Below are 16,237 nucleotides of genomic sequence, written 5' to 3'. Positions count from 1 at the left end.
GCGTAGTATCAGTAGCTTTGATTACTAATGACTCGAGATGCAAACGCGACGTTAGATTACTTTCATTGGCTAGCATATGCGCCCTGCCCCAGTCAATATCATGTCCTTCTGTTACAGAATACTCGGCAAGAGCGTTAGAAGAAACGTTTTGTTTCACATCATGACAGTTCCTTGATGCGCCTTTGAAGATTGCCCGTCTCACCGATGTAGACGTAACTACAGCCTGCACAAGGAATGTTACACACAACACCTGGGTACCTTTCTTTCGGAAGCTTGTCTTTCACTACAGCAAGCACGTTTTTCAGCTTTTTCGCTGGAACATACTTACTTCGTTTTCCAAGGCTGCTTCTACAAGCAACTTCAAGGAACACAGATGAGTGCGTCCCTGTCAGTCACCGCTGCAAACGTAACGATGGAAGCAATAGAACGCCGGGCTCTACCGACATTCGTGCCACAACCAAGAATATTTTTTTAGATACGTGGACGACTCCTTTTGTGTGATAAAGAAGGCTGCCCTGGATGCTTTTTCGCCGCATTTAAATTCGATAGAACACGCCATAAATTTTACCGTTGAATTGAAAGAGCATCACCACTCGCCTTTTCTCGATATGATGGTGCAACGCGAAAGAACAGGACTTCGTTTTAATGTGTCCCGAAAACCTACGCACACGGGACGCTACTTGAACTTCGTGCCAATTCATCCTGCTTGCCACAAACTTTCCGTCACCGCATCGCTTATACAACGTTCGCAACAAACCTGCAGTTCTCCTAAAGACCTAGAAAAAGATTTGGAAACTATTCATCTTGAACTTTCACGGAACACCTACCCTACTTCATTTGGACGGACGGACGGACGGACGGACGGACGGACGTTATGAGTGTCCCCTTTGCAACGGGGCGGTGGGTTGCGCCACCAAGCTCTTGCTATTACACCGCCTAATGTGCTAGCTAGGTTGAACTATGAAAAAAGAAAAAAAAAGACACTGAATTACCACGCCCAAATTTTCTGATCCCCTATTGCGAACTGTGCTTTTGTACATCTCCGTCTTTTGTCATTTCCCTAATTTTCTTCCACCAATCCTCCAATCGCCTCTTACTAATGTCCATTGCGGACATGTTTGCTTTACCACTGCTCCCGCTGAACCCAAGGGCTTCAAGGAGGTCAGTGGTGCCTAAATCGACCGCTGGGTAGATGTCTTCACATTCTATTAAACATGCTCCGTCGTTTCCCTAGCTTTACCGCAGCAAACACATGCTTCTTCTTCCTTTTTATATCTCGCTTTATAGGTGCGTGTTTTAAAGCATCCTGATCTCGCTTCGAAAAGTAATGAGCTTCTTCCCTTTGAGTTATCATAAATGGTTTCTTTCCTGATTTCGTTTTTTCCTCTTAAGTAGTTACTCATGTCAGGTTTCTTTTCCATTGCCGCCACCCATGAGATTATTTCAGCCTCTCTGATTTTCCGCTTGACCTTCTTTGTTGCTGTGTTGCCAACCATACAGGCAGCATACTTGCTGGTAAACTTCCTAGTTCTTTTCCTCCACCGTGAATCAAGGTTTTTCCGTTACAGATACCTTAAGACCCTCCCAGCCCATTTACTTTCTTCCATATTCCTCAGCCGTTCTTCATACTAAATTTTACTGCGAGCTTCCTTCACTTTAAAACTAGTCCAGCCTATATCACCCTGCACAGGTTTATTTGTAGTCTTCCCGTGAGCGCCCAATGCGAGGCGACCCACTGACCTTTGGTTCCCGTCGAGTCCTGATTGTACCACTGATTTAAAGCAAACAGCTGCATTTCCAAAAGTAAGTCCTGGAACCATTACACCTTTCCACATACCTCGCAGGACCTCGTACTTAATGTATCCCCATAGCGCTCTGTGCTTTCTTATGGTTGCCTTTCCCTTCCCCTTTACTGTTATGGTTTTTCCTGTTTGTCCATATATCTATTGCCTTCGTTTATCCACATACCAAGGTATTTATATTCTGTTACCCGAGGTATTTATTGGCCCTGTATCTCCACTGTCTGTTCACTGTTTTTATTCAATACCATAGCACTTGATTTTCTAACACTAAATTTCAAACCTAAATTGTTACCTTCCTGTCCACTGATATTAGCCAGACGCTGCAAATCATTTTGCTTATTAGCTAGCAACACAATGTCGTCCGCATCAAATAAACCTGGGAGTTACTGCTCTACTGCTGTACTTGCCTGTTTGTATGAGAGATTAAACCTGAAATTACTTCATTCTAGCGCCCTCTCCATCCTCACTATGTACTGTACATCATAAACAGCAGCGGGGATATTTAGGGCACCCCTGCTTCAGACCCTTGTTGACATGAACTTTCTCTTCGCTCCTCATCCCTTCCTATTCAACGCAAACGATATTTTCCAGGTAAATCTCTCTCAAAAGCTATATACAATCGTTACCTAAGTCTTCCCCTTCCAGGATATCCCACAAAATGTTGCGGTCTACGTTGTCGTAGGCTCCTGTAATGTCCAAAAGGCCACATACAACGGTCTGCTTTTGATATTTCAATACACTGAGTAAGAACAAACAAGGTATCAACCAAACGCCCACCTATTCTGAAGCCATTCTGAAGCTCTCCCAAAATGCCATTATTCTCTGCCCATGCTTGCAGCTTTAATTTGATTGCCTGCATTGCTAGCCTATATATTACCGATGTAATGGTCAACGGTCTATACGAGCGAATTCTGCATTTCTCCCCCTTACCTTTATAAATTAAATTCATTCTACTTTGTCGCCAACTATCTGGTATTCGTCTATCTTTTAAAGTTTTTTCCACTGCTTTCACCAGAGCTTCCTTACTTTTTGATCGTAGTTCACTTATCAGCCTAACGGTAACCTCGTCTAGCCCTGTGACTGTGCGCTTAGGAATTTTCTCTTCCGACTTCTTCCTGTTTAAATTTGTCAGCACCAGATCCGTTTCCGCTTGGGTCTCTTTCATGCTCTTTTTTTCTTCAAATACAAACTCGTCATTGCTTTGGAAAAATTCGGCTGTTACTTTTCGGATGTAATTTATTGCCGCTTCTCCTTCCAGTCTGTTTTCAACTCCGTCTAGGATATGTTGTTGTATTGTTGCTGACTTCCTGCCTAATAATTTTATGTGGTTCCAAAATATTCTAGCTGCGGCCTTCTTTTTCTGACGTATTTCTGACAACGAACGTTCACTTTCACCTTTTAATTTCGCTTGCACCAGTATTTGAACCATACACTTTTTCTCTCGGTATATTTCCCATTTACTGGTTCGTACGGCAACTGCGCCTTCTTTGCCTGCCTGTGCACTCGAGATGCTTTCTGTCGTTAGGCGATCGCTTCTCGTATCTCCTTGCTCCACCAACTTTTCGGTTTCTTTTTTTCCTTTCCAACAAACATGTTGTTTCTCTTTCCGTATTTCTGTCGGTATTACACTTAGAAATGAGGCTTAGAACGACAGAAAGCGGAGCTAGTTGGTAAGGAATAATTATGCAAAAAGAAGTGAGGCGTGCAGACAGGACACACGAGTAGAGAAGTGGACAACACGAACGCCGACTATCAATTGAAGGGAGCACTGAGGCGAAAAAAGAAGGAAGACACAAAACTCATCGGCGCATGCTCAGGAATGGTAACACCACGTGTCAGTCGGGTACACGTACTGGTCTACGTGAGAGATAACTGTTAAGGCACTTAATCGTTTCCTTATGTAAAGTAATCGAAGCCTGACTCACGCACGCACTTCCACCATTACAGATAGGCCATGCCTCTACCATAAGACGCGTATCTTCATTCTTATGCCTGTACAATAGCGCACATTCATCTACCTGGCGTGCAGTTACAATCTCGGCATTGTAGCGAAAGATTAGAAGGCAATCCACCGGTTAACGACCTTTTATGTTCCATTAACCTCTGATTGATACACCGTCCCGCTTGTCCTACGTAGAACTGGCCAGAGCTCAGGGGAATCTTTTTAAACCACACCCATACGACAGTGAGTAAAACTGTTGCTTTTATTGTGCTTCACTGGACAAATACCTGTTCGTTTCTTGCCTTCTACCCGCTCCATTTTTTCTCTGTACGGCAGCGCATATCTAACCTAGCTTATTGGGAGCAGTGAAAGGAACATTAACATCCTATCTACTTACAATTTTTCAAGCCTGTGTGACACTGAATGAATATACGGAATAGGGACTACTCTTTTTTTGCTATTACTGTTTTCTACAATCACATCCGTCCCTCTAGACACCGACTACTTTAGGCGCTGAGCCACAGTGAGTGACCACAGTCCTCATCAATAACCATTTCTCTTACCTTATCATGAATTCCTTCTGTCATCAGACAGTAATCAATGGTTGATTGCCGGTTTCCCACTTCCCGCGTGATTGTGTTGCTCACAAAGGTGTAGCATTGACTTTCCGTTATTGTCGGTATAGCCATCTAAATCCTGTATGTGGGCATTCATGTCACCTGATGGAACAATTTCAGCACCATTCTCGAAACCCTTAATATCAGCGCTTATGCATTCCACTAACTCTTTATTCTTCTCTGTGCAATTTTTTCCGGTCCACAAATACGTAACGCCCAGCCAAGTTTCTTTCCCACTCATTGTACCTGATAACCAAAGATGCTCTTGACATTGCGAATTTACTCTATTCCGTTTGGCTCCCTGATGGATGAGCATTCCGACTCCCCCTCCCTTTCTTTCCGACTTAGTTCTGTTGCACCCTTCCCAAACATAATTATCAATAACTGGCGGCTCTTCGGAGTCTCTAAGGTGCGTTTCTGTAACCGCATGCACCCCTATTTGTTCTCTATGTAACTGCTCCTCAATCTCTGCCCACTTTTGCTTTCTTCTGCCGCCCTGCATGTTTATGCAGCCTACTGCATGGCGAGCTCTTTTCTTGCTTTCCTCCGTTTTCACTTTTCGACGGCGATGCTCTTCTGATGTTCCCCTAGGGGACCTTCTTCATTACTATCTACTCTGACCTCCTGAGCGCCCGCGGACCCCCTAAAGAAGCAACAGCGCGACCACCAAGTCGCCAGCCCACTTCTCGTGCCAGCCTGTAATTGAAGTGGATCCCGTCTCGTTTAAAACCACCACAACTTCTCACTTCCCTGTTTACTTCGACAACCTCGAAGCCATTCTCTCGGCTCATTTTCCATATTGCCTGATTAGCAGCCACTATGGCTCTTTGTACGTGACTGTCACGTACAGTCACACCACCGTGTACAGTCACCGTGTACGTGCAGTCACCGTGCACACCAACATCTGCACCTCAGGGGATAGCTCGCGCAAATCGTCCACCCCCTTCGCCAAGCTATGGGCTAGTCCTGGCCCTTTCCGGTTTAGGACGTCATTTAGCCCACCTGCTATTATGACAAGGTTGCGCGCATGGGCATTTTCCGCGAGCTTTTCTTTTGCTCGCTCCATGACAGAACCAAGTGTCCGCCCTGGAAATGTCCCTACCGCCACTCTTTTGTGGCCTTTCACCCTCTGCAGAATTGCTTTTGAGCACCCAGCCAGGTTCGAGTCGCCAGCGATAATCACCCTTTCACTCTCGCCTACCTCGCCCTGCTTCCCTTTGTCCTTTTCCGCGTGATTCGGACTTGACAAGGGGCATTGTCCCCTGGGCTCCTGCTTTTTCGGTGTGGCAGCCTCAAAGTAGGGGCCGCTCTTTCCAGCTAACCCTTCATCATCCTGCCTGCATTCCGTGTATTTTGCTGAACCCCCTCGCCTGTCGTGTCGGGGGTCTGCATTCCATTGTCACGCACACTCTCGTTCACAATGGCGGGCCTGTTCAGCTTTTCCTCGGCTGCTTCAAGTCTCTTTTCAACTACCTTCCGTGCATCACGCTCCCTGTTTAGCTCATTTTTGAGCTCTTGCACCTGATTGAGAAGCTCCTTCTGGAAAGCCTCCATTTTCTGCAGCCTAGTATTGACATCACATTGTGTGCCGGTTGATTCGATGCCCTCTCCATTCTCATGCGTCTCCTCATCTGCATTGAGGGACCCCCCGCGCACTGCTTGCTTTACCGTCTTTCTCGCCATGTACTGCACGGCTTTTTGCAAATACTACAATACTATAATACTACTACTGATGCAAATATTGTAATACTATATCAATGCAGAGCGCGTGCCTTTTAGCAAATACCGACACGCAAAGGGTCCAAATCCTCAAAATGTCGCAAAGCAACTTTCATCACTGTTTGCAAAACAATCAATGCCGCGGAGACCGAAGGTATGACAGGCTCTCGCACGCCCTCAACCACGCGGCCACGCTCGCACTTTCCTGCCAAAACACGCACAGTAAAACTACTAATACCAATTTGTCTTGCCACTTCCAGGCTACCATTTAAAGACTACAAACACTCAACGTCACACCCGGCTGCACGTGTTGGAGCGCGTGGCACGAAAGGACTCTCTAACCAAATTGCAAAACAAATGCACACGAAGCACAGCCGCGCACCCGAAATACGAGAGACAAAAAAAGGAAAGAAAAAGGAAACCACCGAATTATTTCTTAAAGGCAAAAAAATCTGCAAATAAAGGCTGAAAGCATGCAGAAAAACTTATGATTTCTTCGCCGCCACGGAGCCCCGAAAAGCACGTCCATTCGCCACAAAATCCACTCTCGCGATTTGTGGCTTCAGTGCAGCGCCAGCTATCTCGCCCACATAGTGTTTCCTCGTCCACGTTTGCTCCTCGCAAACGTTCTGCGATACCTTATGCTCCTGGTACTTGCGAGGCCTTAGCCCGTATACTTCGTTCTTTTCATGTGCATATTGCACATTTGCCAGCAAAAAAAGCTGAGCAACGTGCTTGTAAATGTGAAAGACAAGCTCCCAAAAGAAAAGTACCCAGTTGTTGGGTATAACATTCCTTCTACAGACTGTAGTTACGTCTAGATCGGTGAGACGGGCAATTCTCAAAGGCGCATCAAGGAACACTGTCATGATGTGAAAAAACCAAACGTTTCTTCTAACGCTCTAGCCGAGCATTCTGTAACAGAAGGACATGATATTGACTGGGGCAGGGCGCATGTGCTAGCCACTGAAATTTATCTAACCTCGCATCTGCATCTAGAGTCATTACCAATCCAAAGTACTGATACTACGCTGAACCGCAATGACGGCAGCCTTCCTTCCGTTTATGCCCGCTGTTTGGGCCATCTATTCCCACGTGCGTAATCATCTCCCCTCTTTCATTTACTTTGATTGTGAGCAAGGCCCCCGTATGGGAAACGAAACGTCTCGGTTTCTTTTCTTTTAATGTTTTTGGTCGGCGACCGTTTTACCCCAGACTGAGCAATCCCGACTAGAGGAGTTTTCGTCGAACTCTTAATTTCTTAATATTTACTATACAGAGTTGACGAGTTGACTATATGGAGTATAGAGTTGACTATATAGAGTTGGCGCAAGTGGGCTACATTCAGTGCAACAGGGCTACCTGCTCAGAACAATTCTTTTGAATGGTTTTTCAAGACGTTCCTCTAATACCCGAATGTTCATTACGCACTTTCTTTACCAGAGCCTGTGGGCTAAGTTTTGCGCGACTTGTTAGAAGCATAGGACAGGTGTTCGAGCTATGTTACGAGTTTCATCATTGACTGGAGGTCATCCCTCATAAGAATTTCGGTGTCGACACAATAGGCAGACGAAAGCATTTGAACTTTTCTAGAACACCCGTTTCTGGCATAGCATGGTTTCTTTGCTTAAGATTATTCATGACATTGCCAAAGGAGACTCCCCCCTCCCACTTTTGCTATATTAATGAAACAACAGAAGAGTGCTGAGCAACATTAGCACTTGCACAACATTACTGAAGTAAGCTCAAGAAGATTCTAGCATCCCAAGATCCGTGCGTGGCAGCTATGTAATAATCTTTGGAGAGGAGGGTGCAAGTGTGGAAGCAATGACTCTCTGCAGAAAGAATTCGTTGCACAATGTTTACGCAAATATTGAAATATGTCGAAATAGTTTATAACGATATGCTAATCACGATACCGCCCTCAGAGCTATCGGAATTGCAAAATGAATAAAATATCAGTAAGAAATATTTTCTTAATTTTTCAAGCTTTTGGAGCTTTCTTATTGCAGCGGGTTTTCTCTCGCGCTGCATTTTTAGATCCAAATTGATGTCATTTATGTGCAGCATAAGTCACGCATATCAGAACTACTGGAGCAGGTCTGTAAGACACTTATTATAGCAAAAAATTTCTTATAGTACACGGCTGAGTAGCTTATCTTTCAGTACACTGGACACACCGCACAACTCAGCGACCACACCAACGTGCTCTGGAAAACATTTATCCATGTCCTTCGCTTCCTCTTGCGAGAATGGAGCGTCACCTGGCGCTGAAAGAGTTGGTAGAACCCTGGGCTCACATGATACATCAACTCCTCTAGTGCTTCCCGCGTGGTAATCTTTCAGCAGCTCTTTAAGTTCGCTTACTTGCCATACCTTTGTGTACCATCTCAGTCGGTTGATGACACCTGCGGTCTCTGGTGAGTATATTTTCCGCTTTTGGCCTCCCTGTGACAATGTAGAACCTGTAGAGACACTGGTTTTGGCACGTAAAACCCCAAATATTATTATTATTAACCTGTAGAGACACATACATCATGAGAACATCTTGTCAGGCTAGTTGGCAAATTTTCGCAAACGTTGCACGATGTGTCAGGGAACAGTACACACAGGCACACAGGCACACCGGACAAGCGCAGCGCCCTGTCTACGCTTGAGTGTGAAGTTCCACTGTAAGGATAATTCCATAGGCTACACATGCGTGCCATATGACATCACGTTTATGGAAACACGACATGAAAAGCACGTTCATTATCAAATTTCTAGTGCACGTGGCAAAAACGGAACTGTTTTCGTAAAATATTGCTATTAATCCATGCAGGTTAATTAGTTCTGCTTATATTTCGTTGCAGGATTTCAAGTAGAAATATACATCAAAAATTTATTAACTTCCAAATTTGAGTGCTGCTATATATTCATGGAACACGTTAAGCATTGCTGGTTTATCAAAAGTTGGATAAGAATATTAGGCATCAGTATTTAGAGCTAGCTTTCTTGATCGAGGGAAGAGGAGGAAGAAGACCGCGTGTGAAGGACGAACTCCGAATGACCTGCGGCTCTTGGAACACCTCACAGCTGATCTTTTGTTTCTATAACGTGCTTACCACCACCAGTCGACGGATCTTAACGGGTGAAATCTTTTGAGACCAAGATCTGCCAGATCCGGTGAAACCTCGGGCCTTGGACATTTCGAGGCGAGCAGGCCGCAGCGCTAGGCCTAACGTAGGCGCCGCGATTAGGGCGCGACATCCTCGCGTGCCGCACATGCCCACTGCACTGCTAACGTGACGATGGCTGCCCGAAACCCCCTGCCTGCTGCAGCACTGTATGAAACCACACCAGCCGCCGCTATGGATCAAGAACCGACTCAAGACAACGAATACGGAACTTGGTTTCTCATGGCCCGAAAGCGCAAGAAACAGGTCCAAACTACGTCGAGCTTGCCACCCAACACCGAACCCGCACAGCAGGACCACCTACATCTGACATTGCGCAATAAGAGCTTGCAGCTGCCCCCGCTACCGATCGACTACTTGAAAGTGGTCTTCCGACCGGGAGATAGACAATCTCGGAGAGTGGCCGCAGCATTCTATAGCCAGAGCTATAGACACAGCGGCTCAATTAAACGAGAGCACGCTCCACCAGCTAACCATCCGCATACGCCGAGAGCAGAACGTCGCAGTGGTCAGCACACCGGACGAAGAACTAGCGGCAAGACTGCAGCTGATCAAGTCTATATGCCTGGAAAACAAGCAGAACGAGGTCCAGGCCTATGTGGCTGCTCCGGATGCTTCCTGCAAAGGAGTCATCTCCGGCATAGAAAAGAACACAACCCCGACAACGCTGATGACAAATATCCGATCACCGATGGCTCAGGTCCTGCATGCAAGAATGATGGGAAATTCAGCCACGGCCATCATCACGTTCTCTGGCATTCGGGTTCACCGGTATATCTGCTATTACGGAGCAGAATACCGCTGCTACATTCATAAACCCCGACAGCAGCTGTGCAGCGTGTGCCTCTCCACGGGTCATCGAGCAGATGTTTGCCCAACCCCGGATAATCCCCGGTGTGCTGCGTGCGGAACTTCCAACCCCTCCGAAGGACATGATTGCACGCTGAAATGTTTCATTGTGGTCGTTGTGGTGGCAACAACTCCAGCACAAGAAGTTCAGCAAGGTAACGACATTCAACGGTGCGGCACCTGCGACTACTGATGCAACACATGGTCGTCCTCGCTACCGATCCCCGGGACACAGCCAGTCCCAAAGTCGCAGTAGCTCCAGGGTCCGCAAGCCGTCCAAGGACCAGAAGCAACCACGTAGTCGAAGCCGATCTGGGAGCCGCAGCCTGACGCAGCAGAAACAGCCACCGAAGGAACCTCAGGCCGCGCGGACGAAAACGCCCGACCATCACAGCAGGAAGACGACAGCGGTGAGTTGGTGAGCGCAGTTTCCCCCTCTTGCCTCATCCCTTCCTTCACGTCTGTCCGCACAGCAAACAAACAAACAAAACAAACTGTCTCCCACAGCGACGCTTTCACTCAGCCAGACGCACACACTCGCACCTGAGAAACTCCCTCCCAATTCCTGCACCAAACAAGAAGTGTGCGAAATGATAGAGGAAATGGCGACTGTTTTAAGAACAGCGATGCAAAAAATGAGGGAAGAGATCATGGCTGATGTCAAGCACATGCTACAACAGGTCATACAATAAGCCATGACTGACATGAAACAATTGATCAGTGCAACTTTTAGCTCAACTTTCAGCCATCAAAACGACTCACTTCCACATGACACTGACGCCACTAGAGAACCAAGAAGGTCACACCCTTATAACCGTCCGGCTCGTACAACAACACCTGCCCTCACTAGCGAGGCGGTATCAACCAATCATGGCCAGCAAACCTAAGAGGCGCACTACCCCCACCTTCCGGGTGTGGCAATAGAATTGTAGAGGGTGGTGAAAGAAGAAGGGTTCCCTCACACAGTTCCTAGGCACACGTCCTCACCCACCAGACGTTATAGCACTTCAAGAAGTACATTGCACTCCCACACTCAGTGGATACAATGCATACACCGACAAGCATGACACCACCAAACAACCACTAGCTGCCACCCTTGTGTCCAAACAAATCGCAGTGAACGAGCACACGCTCGACAGCTCCCACATTCCGCATGTGCTCTTAGCAATGGTACTTAGAAATCGATATGAAACTAGTTTGTTTTTACTTAATATTAGGGGTGTGCGAATATTGAAATTTTCGAATACGAATCGAATACGAATAAGGCGAAAAACTGTCTTCGAATATCGAATCGAATATCGAATATAAGTGAAGTATTAAAAAATTGCAAAACGAGGTAACAATTATAGCTTTATTACCCTTTTAAAAATAATATTTTCTTTCTTTCTTTATTAATACTGTTAACCCTCGCTTGAGGGTTGTTACAGGGAGCGAAAATAGTACAACACTAGCAAATTTTACATTTCATAGCATCAGGTTGGGTGTTCACGATACAAAGTATCAATCAAACATTCAAATTTGTGCACATCCGTCTGATCGACAACAACATCAGGTAAGGCATTCCACATTTCAATCACGTCCGGCAAAAAAGAATAACGAAAAACATCAACACGTGTGTTATAAGGCTTGACGGCTCTGCTGTGGTTTATTCTCTCACTGCGATTTGCAGGGAACTGGACATATGTTTCCTTTTTTATCTTCAGAGCCCTTTGAAGTATCTGAAAAAAAATCTTAAGTCTGGCTTTCTTCCTTCGGGTTTCCAGCAACTCAAGCCCACACGAACGCAGAATTGTTGTTACCGAGTCAGTCCTTCGATACCTTGAAGCAATAAAACGAGCAGCCATTCTCTGAATTCTTTCTAGTTTGTGTATTAAGACTTTTTGGTGGGGGCTCCAGACAACGCAAGCGTATTCTAAAGATGGACGTATGAGAGTTTTATAAGCAATTAATTTAGCATCTTTCGTTGCATGTTCCAGCTTTTTCTTCAGTGAATACAGTTTTTGTGAAGCCGTCGAGCACAGGTTATCGATATATTTACGCCAGTCTAAGTTATGTGTAATTGTGATCCCCAAATACTTGAATGTATCTACATTTCTAAGTTTGTTGCTTGCAATATTATAAAAGAATGGTGCCACACTTTTTTTGTTAGTAATGTGTAAAAGTCGATTTGTTGTAATTGATTTCCATGTCCCATTTTTCACACCAAAGGTGAAGGGAATGAAGAACCCGGTTAATTCTGATTTGGTCGTGAATGTGTGTTACCGTAGAATAAATTAAACAGTCGTCAGCAAAAAGCTTCAATTTCACAGGGAACTCGACAATCTCTGTAATGTCGTTAATGTAAACCAATAACAGCAATGGGGCCAGAACAGACCCCTGGGGAACACCAGAAAGCACTTCTAACGCAGGGGACAAGCACTCGTCCACACGCACAACCTGCTTTCGATTGTGTAGGTAGGCTTCAATCCATTTTAGAATAGTGTCATTTATTCCTGCTTTTTGTAACTTGAAAAGTAATTTATTGTGCGAAACTTTGTCGAAGGCTTTCGCAAAGTCTACGCAGATGACGTCCATTTGTTCTTGGGCGTCTATAGCTGAAGTAAAATCATGAATAGTTTGTATGAGCTGGGTTACTGTAGAAAGTCCCTTTCGGAAACCATGTTGGTGCTGATAAAAAAAGTCGTTATTTTCAAGAAAAACGAGAATATGCTTACTTATGATATGCTCTAAGACTTTACAACAGACGCTAGTCAGGGAAACTGGGCGATAGTTATTTATTAGCAATCGGTTACCGTTTTTAAGAACAGGAGTTATGACTGCGCAAGGCCAGTCTTGTGGCAACGAGTGAGTTTGCAATGACTTAACAAAGATATTATTTAAGAAAAATGATACCCACTCGGCGTATCGCTTTAGAAATTGGGTTGGTATTCCATCCGGCCCGCTAGCCTTCTTAGAATCTAAAAGTAGTAGTTGGTTAAACACGCCTGCTTGAGTGACGACGAGATTTTCCATCCCACATGAAAAGGAAGACGGCAGACAAGCGACTGCGCAATCGCTGCTAGGCGCTGAAAAAACTGATTGGAAGAAATTATTAAAATGACTTGCAATATTTGCTTTTTGCGTTACTATTACATTGTTAACTTGGATCTTGTTTATTTGTTCTTTTTTATCATTCAGATAAAGCCAGAATTTTTGTGGTGATGTTTTCATAAAATTAGTTAATGTTTGGTTAAAGAACTGCTCTTTTGATTCCTTCAGAGTCGTTTTCAGTGCCCTTCGCAATTTCGATACGTCGGCGGAGACACCTTGCCTTTTGCGTAAACGCTTTATTTTACGCTTAATATGAATGATATGTCGATTAATCCAAGGGTTCCATCGTTTTATATTTTTTAGTCGAGTTGGGATGAAACTATCAACGCAATGTCTTATAATTTTCTTGAAACGCTGCCATAGTCCGTCAACCGATTCACAATCGCAGGCAAGTTCAAACTGATTAAATGATAATTCTAAAAAATCGAGAATAGATGTGTCGTCTGCCCGACTATAGTCCTTAACTTTCACAGGTATAAACGGCTGGGAACGAGTGCTTGCGCTCGAGACTATGTGTACAAGAACCATCTTGTGATCTGACAGACCATCATCCACAGACACTGTATAGTCGCCTATTTTATTCGAAAGAAACACCAAGTCCAACAATGACTGAGATTCAGGCGTTACCCTCGTGTTTTCTTTCATGATTTGCTTTAGATTGTGCGAGATCATTATTTGAAGCAGCTTTTCACTACTAGAAATTTCTACGTGCCCAGGTAGTAAACTGTCCCAGTTAATATTAGGTAGATTAAAGTCCCCGGTCATTATTAGTCTGGTGTTACGGTCCAAATGATTGCATAGGAAATCATTCAGCTTATCTAAAAACTCGGGTGCAGTGGCAGGTGGCCTATATATTGCGCCAACAAGATATACAGTGTTTGCGTAAGTAATTTTGCACCATACTGTCTCAGGAATTATACATTCAATCATTACAACATCAATGTGCTGTTTAACAATAATCGCAACGCCTCCACCGCGAGTGTCTCTATCCCATCTAAACATTCGGTAGTTGGGTGGCACTATACATTGGCTAGGTACATTGCTGTTCAACCATGTTTCGCTTACTACTAGCACATGAGGGGTCTCTGTGAGCAACACGTATTCTAACTTAGTTACTTTATTAACAATACTGCGTGCATTCAGTGACAAGATTCCGAGCTATGAAAGGGTTGAAGTACATGGGGAATCGCTGGGACTGCCTGAGGGACCAGAATCACCATGCGTGTCATCTGTCCTTTGTGTGCGGTGCTTATTTTTATTTCGGTGGTTTAGAAGGAAACGTGCGTTGTTTTCTTGGTCCCATACGTAAAGCTTATCGTTTACCTTGAGCTTGTCGTCAATCAAAAATACCTTCGCGCCCTTCGCCCTTTCGGCAGAAGCGCTCGCCCACAACTTTCGTCGCACATCTACTGTTTCCTTTGCATAGTCATTGCTGATACTAACTGACTTTCCTTTAAGTTTTTCGCAGTTCTTCAATACCTGCTCCTTTTCTCTGGTATCATAAAACTTCATGGTAACTAGTCTCGGTCGTTGACTGTTTTTCTTGCCAATGCGATGAATTCTTTCGACAGTTTTAACTTGAACCCCCAGTTTTTCATGAAACAGTTCATCAATGACAGCGGCCCTCAAATTCGCCTCTGAGTTACCGCTTTCCTCCGAGATTCCAAAAACCAACAAATTGTTACGCCGGCTGCAGTTTTCATACTCGATCAATTTTTCAGCCTGGTGCTGAACTATAGCCTCAAGATGCCCAATTTTCTTGTTCATTTCCTGTATCATAACAAGAAATTCCGTCAGTCGATCTGTTTTTGCGTTTAACTGCACAACGTTCTCGCTTATTGAGGATAGTCGGCGATCAGTCGCCGCCTGATTCTCTATAATTGTTTGCAGCAGTTCGGTGGATTTAGGCCCGGGATTTTCTTCTATGTCTCCTGACACTAATAGCAACATCATGGACCAACAGTCAATAAGAATGCAACAACACCTGCGAGGGCACGGCAGGATAACCAAAAATCTGTTGTCACTTCGGTAGGAACAATCAGTACCCTGAGGACCAACCTGCACAAACAGCAGAAGCGGGTGAGCCATGCTGTCCGCAGGCCAGGTGCCGTGCCCTCTGATCTGGTCGTAGTCGCGTCGCTCCTTTAGTAGGCCTGTTGCTGATGACGTCACACCTTGCAGTTCGTATCCCACGAATGAAAAGTTCGTTGCCACGTGGTCATAGTGAGACACCGAAAACGGCATCATTCCAGCACTAGTCGTCGTTATCGTGGCTGGCCTTTCATGCAGGATCCACGGCAGTACCTGCACAAACAGCAGAAGCGGGTGAGCCATGCTGTCCGCAGGCCAGGTGCCGTGCCCTCTGATCTGGTCGTAGTCGCGTCGCTCCTTTAGTAGGTCTGTTGCTGATGACGTCACACCTTGCAGTTCGTATCCCACGAATGAAAAGTTCGTTGCCACGTGGTCATAGTGAGACACCGAAAACGGCATCATTCCAGCACTAGTCGTCGTTATCGTGGCTGGCCTTTCATGCAGGATCCACGGCAGTACCTGCACAAACAGCAGAAGCGGGTGAGCCATGCTGTCCGCAGGCCAGGTGCCGTGCCCTCTCAATTGCATTTCACGAGGCTGCTTCAGGTTAAAGCGGCACTCATTATAGGTAATGCACTCAGGTAATGTCAGGTGATGCTCTGTCAGGTAAACGCTTGTTGCAGATTATCGCGAAGGAAAATTGACTGCTCAACATGTTGAGAAAGTAAGTGGGCTCGGCAGCAGCACATCGGACACAATGGTCAACCCATTCTGCTTTATCGTGCAGGTTCTAGCTTCCTTGCTACAAATGCAAGCACCGTGTGCCTGCGCAGAAGAAGGAATTGCCATGCAGCGCCTGGTCATCGACGTGTCTGCACGAGACATTGATTGCCCTGTAGACGACATCTTCCAGCCACTCATTGTGGCTACTACGCCTGCGCCGGCATCGGTGACGTCGCATCATAGGCTTCCACCGGCGGGTATAAGAAGCAGCAGCCTGGCGTTCGGAAT

Source organism: Dermacentor albipictus, unplaced genomic scaffold (genome assembly GCF_038994185.2).
Source record: "Dermacentor albipictus isolate Rhodes 1998 colony unplaced genomic scaffold, USDA_Dalb.pri_finalv2 scaffold_31, whole genome shotgun sequence".
Classification (NCBI taxonomy): domain Eukaryota; kingdom Metazoa; phylum Arthropoda; class Arachnida; order Ixodida; family Ixodidae; genus Dermacentor; species Dermacentor albipictus.
The sequence above is the reverse complement of the archived record's forward strand: the minus strand, read 5'-3'. Positions refer to the sequence as shown.